Consider the following 8,559-nt stretch of genomic DNA (forward strand, 5'->3'; position numbering starts at 1 on the left):
ATAATTAACGATATCTTAAGATCCTTTTACGATCGAATAGTTTCCAATCTAAATTATATTCAGCTAGTTATAATCAAGCTCTATTTATGAGTACGTCCGTTGGCGGCACCAGTGGGGGTATAGTTGGGGCATTTGCCTTCCCAGAAAAATGGTTTGCGCCCCCAATTGTACTCCCCAATTTATTTTCGACAAATTTAACAATGATTTTTATAAGTTTGTGCCCCAAAATATGTGTTAAAATGCAACAAATGAATTCAATTTTTCAAAAATTTGAGAGTAAAGTGTCAGAAGCACTCCACTGAGTAGCCACATTTTGAGTTCAGCTTTGACAGTATTGTCCCCCATTGAGTGAAAAAACCATGAGTTCCATATGTAAACTACACAAAATATTCTCAAAATCTGACCCATTCGACCATATCGAGTTCGACACCATCATATCTCTTTCAACACAGTATAAAATAGCCAAAATTTATGTTTTGTAAAATCAGCACCTTAGTACAAATGAATAGTGACTGTGATGATAGTTAAATTATAATAAATATCAGTTACAAGGAAAACGAGAAGAAAGAAAAGTCATAATTTACAAGGATAATGACTGGGTTTGCTTTTCCTGGCGCCAAGACCATTGTTAATGATTTTATATCCATCATATCTTTTCAAGGTTTGTAAAAGTTTTTAGAGTAGTGTACATGATACGTAGTAACTTACTGCCCAAATTTCATAAACCAAAATTCAAACGCTACAAGCTACTCGACAATTGTTATTTATTGAAATGAATGGAATTTTCAAACAATACGAACTACTATATCGCTTAGACTGCATACAACCACCAAAGTAATAGTCTTAATTTGATAATTGACTCCTATCCTATTTTTCCTGGTCAGTCGACTTCACTAAATTAAAAGCTAATAAACCAATATCATCTCAACCAGCAAAGCACGTCAACACGTACGGAGCGGCAACAATTAGCATTCACTAGATGATATCTGGCAAACATCCAATGCACCAATCTTTTTTAAAGTTGTCATTTGAAGTGCATCTTAATTCATGTCACGCTTATGTACGATTTGATTGACAAGTAATTAGGTAAATTAAATTTGTCAGAATATAAATTCGTTTTAATCGAAAAAATCCTTCTGTCTTCAATTTACAGAAAGTGATAAGATATAAGTACATCTGTGGATTCACTACAAGAAATGACATGCCACTCAAACCTACAGATATCACACAAATTAGAATTTCCATGACAGCTGTATGGTGCATTGAGAGAAAATTGAAGCAGAAAATATGAAAAAGTCTTATATATCAACTAGTTTTGACGCATTTCTCTAGATTCCACTAGAAAATATTTTATTATTCCAATTAGTTTGATAACAGTGTAGTTTTTATTTAAAAATTTCCAGTATAAAATTTCGTCTGGCAATAAGTTTAATATTTTCATATTCATTTGTGAACTAATTTTTAGGCGCGATATCATATCTCTGGTGACTGAGGTACCATTTTAAATTTTAGATTAGAGAATGGATGTAATAATACATAACGTGACTTTAGCGTGGACAGTATTTCGAACTACGGATATGAAGCTCTTCACATCCGGAGGTACAAAATATGAAAAATTTACTGATTGATTCATTGACGATTATTCTTGGTAGAAGTATTTTCGAAGGGATTATGCGATTTTCGTACAGTTCTAGTATTTACGAAGATAATTTACATATATTCCAGACCCAAATCAACCTTTGAAAATGGCGAATCTGTCCCTTCAACGCTTTTTATTTGAAACTTTCAAAAGAGGTACAGGACCCCTTCTTACACCTGATGACATGCATTTTAAGTGTTGCACTCTCCAACCCACACAACTGATTGCAAAAAAATGTCAACTTTAACTGATGTAACATTCATTCGATCTGTATTCATAGTTAATGTAATTCTCAACTGTTTCACTGATAATAGTATGAAAGACGTCTTACTCAATGTAAGTCAAGAAATAAACGAAGCATAAATAAATCAAGTCCTCGTGTCATAAGCGTTTCTTACAAGCTATAATGTTACTTATCGTGGGGTCAAGACACAGTCATTGTCCTCTTGAATTACACGCACGCCTCATAACAGTCCAGATTAAGTAAATATATATTTGCTTCAAAATTTGTTTGTTAACAGTTAACACAATAGAGATTACAGTTTTCAACGGATTTTAATGAAACATGGTGTGATCATTTATATTGATGAGATCTTGGACAAGTTCAAATTGGATGATTATTCAATGAACGGTATTTGTTTTATTGCCCTTGACTTAGGAAAAACGCGTCAAAATTTGTTTGTGAACACATTAGAGACTACAGTTTTCAATTGATTTTAATGAAACATGGTGTGATCATGTATATTGATGAGATAATTTGATGTATTTGGGTTATTGATATTGATTTTTAAAAACTTGGTGGTATTTCTCAGCATACATAATTGGCAGTAATTATGAGAAAATTCATACTTACACTAAAGACTGTTTTATCATTTCTTACAGCTGCCAGTGGGTGTATGTTACCTTGCCTGGCAAGCTATCTTCTTTCTGAGATGCGACCTTTAGTCGAATAATGAGTCAAGAGTACATAGCCAATAAGTTTGAAACAAAGTCATATAAAATGCTTTCATCACGTCCCTGCAAGAAAGTTAAAAAAATCCAATCTTCTTCTAGTCAGAGGAGTAAACATTAATAAAGATATTTTTGTTATTGACCTTGTGAGAGAATTTTTTTTAGTTCAACATGTACAGTAGATTTGGAAGTAACACTAAAGAGTATATTTTCAATTAGAGGACACATCCACGATGACCACACCTGTTATTTTATTATTGAAGAATGCTTGTGAAAGTGACAGAATTTGTCTGAAGACAACCCAAGGGAAGATGGTGGTTTAATTATAACAGAAATTGTTGACATAATTGTCTCCAAGCTTGTCTTATTGCAGACATAATTTAATATCTCGGTGTTTTCCTTCCTCTTATGACAATATTTTAAACTTTATTAAACCGCCTACTTATTGTTACTGGTAAACTGAACTTAGAGCTTTAGACGCAACATTTATCATTCATACATCATTCAGCTATAGTTGTGCTAACAGAGTCAGAACGTGTAACATCAGCTGTAGAGTTCGTGCATTTTCCTTTTACTAGTTAGCAGAAACAGTTACACACATGTAGTAGAATTGAGAGGGACACCAGTTAATTCTGTTTTCCATGTTGCCCTGATAGCAAATGAAATATTACACGGTTTTGAAAATAATTGTTGTCACAGGCATAATAATAAAACACGGCGAATTTTTTACCTTTCTTAAAAGAATATGTTTTTTTTATCCAAGTTTTTCAATTTGTGAAAATGACATTCATAAGCGATTCTTCGTAAATGTTCCAAGTTCAATTGTGCAGGAAGAAAACAGTGTTTTTAAAATTGAAATTAGCATCGGAGTTGGCTTGGAAAAGTATCAGCTAATTAAACTACACGATCGTCAAACTATTATGCTTCGATCCTATATTTATAGCTAAACTACTTAGTATGCTTCGCAACCCATTGTAATCTAAAACAATAACAGTCACTGAAAACTGTTGCACTATTATTAATTTAGTGTATATTGATAGCAAAATGTTAACATCCCATACACTGGACCGTGCGTTATCTACCAGCTAATATTTCTGATTAAAAAAACCAAGATCGGCAAAATGTTGTGATCGGCTGATACCATATCAAAGTTATTTACATTGTTGTTAGGTCTGGAATTGATTACGGTTAAAATGAACCCGTTCCAATTCACTCCCTTCTAATAATTCATTAACTTATTTCTTAGTTGATATTTACATCTCAAATTCAAACTCTTAGGAGAGACATCGGCCCTTGAGATATAATTAGTTGATGTTTCACAGGATATTGTAACAATAAGAAACGTTAATAGTGGTATCTGGCACAATAATCCTAGTTAAAAAACTCTTACATGAACTAGACATGAAAACAAGAATCCCACAATCTTGCACACACACACATTCGTTATGAAGACCACTCGGATTGTATGTGAAATACAGATGCAAGATTGGAATTTATTCTAAATAATCAATGAATAAACAACAGCAAATAAATACTACATTGTACAATCGCTGGATACACAACTCTTATTTCATTCAATGTGCATTCAGTGGAAACGGAAAGCAGGATTTAATGGTATAAATTCCTTCTAATAGATAGAATGTCATCTTAACAAACTACATACAGTGTTTTAATCTGTTAAAGTCATTTTGAAGTATTTTAATACAATAAATAAAGAAGAACACTATTATTGATATACTACTCCTTTCTTTAATGTTTGCAACGTTTCAATTCACATACAGGAATCTTTATCAAGCACAAAGCAATAAGATTAAACATACAGTGTTGTTGTTACAAATGATGTTATGTTTTGGAAAGGTATTGTTTCCTTTATCTTTGTGGATCCTGTTTGCAGAATGGAAAAACAAGTACGGAATATTTTTATATTTGTATGAACACAAACACTGCGTTTAAAGTATTCACATGTTGAAAAACTAGTATAATTAATCATTTTATCAAGGTATGAATATCTTTTTATTATTGCATCATGCGAATACTCTAGTTGGAACAAAACAGGAAGAGCTTTCTATGCTTATGATTGGATCGAACAAGTAATAATCGTTAATAGATAAGACTACCAGGATATGACAGTATGACACGTCTGTCTTTTATAACTGTCCTTTCCCTGAAACATTAACAGGAAGAGTTTTATATCAATTTATTCAAACAAAGCAAACTATATGCTTTGTAATGACACTGAGAATATTTTTTTTTATCTTAATCAAATTGATGGAAATGGAGTTAGTTATCAGGATATAATAATACCAACGTGTGTTTTATTTATGAAGGTTTTCATGGAACGCCATACACTGACACAACCAATAACAGGAAAGCTTTTCATTGGCTTTTGATAACAATCATTTTTCCCACTGTATGATATTCTAAAGTCATTGTAAATAAAGACTTTTATGAAAGGGTTTATTGTATGGATATTTTTGTTTTCGAATATTAATAGACATAAACTTCGTCTGACAATATATCTATAATAAACATAACGAACAATAAAGCATTATTAGCTGTGAATATAATGTCGCATTGATAAAATTTGGCCCAAAAAGGCAATAAAATATATTAAATATTTTTCCACCAGCAAAATTGAAATTTAATATACACCGGGTTTCAATCATTCGAAAAGGCTTCTCTGATACATTATACATTGTCTATGTAATAGACAACAAAATCATATTGAGGTTATCAAATAATTGTATTAGCCTTAACCCTAAAGTCTCTTTCATTAACAATATTACAAAACTTGATTTTGTAGAACAAGGAGATTAAATTAAACTCGGCATTCAATAAACTGTTTATTAAAGGAATATATCACTAATACATCGTAATTGATTTCTACTGTTCAACAATATTTATCATAGAATTGTCAACATCAGATCGATACAAAACATTTATAGCGATTTGTTTTTGTTTTGATTATGATTATTTTTTTATTTCTGGTCATGAAAATTTATCGTTTGATCTAGAGGTTATTTATGATTCCGTTGCAAATTTGAAAGTTTCGTGATCTTGATATGTGTTGACCATGAAATTGTCTGGTACGCTATCCATGATAATGCTGATGCCGCAAATTTACATTTTTGAAACTTTGTTAGGTTACGCCATGTTCTGCTTTTAACGATATGTGACAACAATTCATAAAACATATTCTTTACAATATTAAATCTATCAAAATAGCATAAAAGACTTATTTATAAGTTATAAGTCTAATTGATTTAATCCTCATCAACGTGGTTCTCATAATCAAAATGTACTCAATATCCTCTTTTTAATTTCAATGTAATATTTGAAATAATTAAAAGTGACAAACGTTTTCATGCCGCGATCAGAGTAAAGTTCAGTACTAGTTTTTTGGATTTATTTTATGGGAAATCTTCTATCATTAAACGTTATCTTTAATGGATTAAACATATGTAAGATATACAGTCTTTGAATAGCATTTAGCAATTGTGAGTACGATATATAGACACAGCTTTATGGAACAACAATCACTGGTGAAAGTTTTATGTAACGTTTCGACGTGTTTCCCCCACCGTCCTCAGGCACTTAATGAGAAGAAGTGATGGGCAAACTATATATACATTAATGATTATTATTAAGAACACACAAGAGATAAATGGTTTATTGATACATTACACTAAATTTTAACAGGTACAATAAGAGGTACACAGAAGATATCAGCCTGACCTTAACAGAGATGAAGGTGTTCGTTTATCGCATGCATATGATAAACTTATCAACTTGTAATTATTCATATTCATAAATGTATTCAATTTAATAAAAACCATAGTTAGTTATATGAACAATGTAATTTCTATTAATAAAAGACTCCAATACTAGCAATAGTTGTTTATTGAATCTTCAATTAATCTTTTTTAATTCATTTACTTTATTTCAATTATTTTACTTAATCAGCCTGTATGTTATTTTAAGAATCATGCACCTCTTATTGTACCTGTTAAAATTTAATGTAATGTATCAATAAACCATTTAAGTATTACTTATTGGACCGTGTGTTATATAGCGTAATTGTGTTGAAATTGCCTTTAGTAGCACAATATTAGATCTGGCTAGCTAGTTAATTAAGCAAGAATAACAAGTAGTAGTCATTGATTCTTTATAACCCGATTTTCTCTACTTCTAATACAAATATTGCTTCTGCTTCCTCATAATTTAAACTGGTTAATTTAGTATTAAGACGTCCAGTGGTCAACCACTATTTTTCCCCATTCTCTAAAGTAATAATGGGGACCAACCAATTATTTGTATATAATGAAAAGCTGAATGGCAATTGGAAATATCCTCTCAAAGATCATTACAATAACACTTCGTTCGTTCAGAAGATTCTAATTGTAACGGCACAGGATGTGTAAGCACCTTAACAACTGGACATCTGCTCCAATCTGGCAATGACAATGACATCACCGCATATTTACAATATTTGTAAGAACAGCGACAAAAAAGTCAACACTCGATGATCCTGAATTTGAACTTAATATTTTTCGTATATAGTTCTACTCGAGGGTTTCGATTTGATGTCACATCCGTACGAATATAGCCATCCCTGTTCCTCTGATTCTCAACAAAACAGAGGGGAATCGAAGGTAATATCTCAAACTTCGCTCGGATCTAACCCCAACCCCATGCTCTCACTGCCTGTGCTTCTGAGATTTGGCCCAGTGCCGGCTTTCACCCCACCCCTAATACCTATCCTTGCAAGGCTATGTGGATATCTTCTTGAAGTTTAGACAAACCGAAATGTAATAAAACTGCTATGATGAGAACATTTCAATATACAGCTTCTTTACTTTGGAATTCATTACCACAAACTGTAAAACATAATCCTTCTTTATATACATTTAAACAAAAACTGAAGAAGTTTGTTCTGACTGACAATACTGATTAATTTATAACCATTTCTTTTGTTTTTCTCTCCATTTCATTTTACTTAAAAAAACTTATACATATATAACTTATATACCATATCAGAAACACAGTGTTTACATTTTTATGTTTTTCACCACATCCGTGATGTATTGTAAATGTATATATGTTTTATGAAATTTTCTGTATTTTTATTATAAACTTAGAATATAATTCGTGGTTTCGTGGTGAAACATAGTGGTTACATTTTCATATTTCTTTCCTCATCCATGTTACGTTGTAAATGTATATATGTTTTATGTTATTTTCTGTGATTTTATTCTTTTTGTAATCTTGTATATAATTTGTAGTTTAGTGGGGCCTATTGAAAATTAGACTTCTGTCTAAAGGGTTGCCAAATATTATAAGTTGCCAAGTTATTATAAGGGGTTCACAACTTTCGACCTGTGTAAAAGTCAATACTTCCCTCTTATGTTAGGTTGGAATACTATCTTTTTGTGGCAGTGGAATAGCTCAGTAGGTAGTGAGTTAGATTGTCGTCTTCTAGACGATTAGGTACGGTGGGTTCGAATCATTTTCAAGGCAAGAAAAATACTGATACCTGTGCCTGTGCTTCCGAGAAACGGCTCGGTGTCGGCTTTAACCCCCCAATACTCAACCCATGCTAAGTAGCAACCTCTCTATGGACTGTCATGTCTTTGGTCAAAATTTGTTTTTAGAGATTTGATCTGACTGATGTTATGAGGAAGGTCTCTTTAATGTACGAGACAAATTCTAATAAATTAAATGATTGTCAGCCTGCGCTCCTAAGTTCATGTCAATATTGAACTTAGTGATGTATTAGTCATTTAAAAGATTAATATTAAAAACCGCAAGATCAATGCTCTGTGGAATGAAACAGATCGATGAGCGTGTCCTCTTTATTAATTACGTCCATACCAGGATCACATTATTTTTAAAATTTTCATATAAAGGTCTAGACAGTACTGAACGTCACTAGATACAACAATTACCTAATATATTTGAGAATATATCAC

The sequence above is a fragment of the Lottia gigantea genome (genome assembly GCF_000327385.1).
Source record: "Lottia gigantea unplaced genomic scaffold LOTGIsca_4, whole genome shotgun sequence".
Classification (NCBI taxonomy): Eukaryota; Metazoa; Mollusca; class Gastropoda; family Lottiidae; genus Lottia; species Lottia gigantea.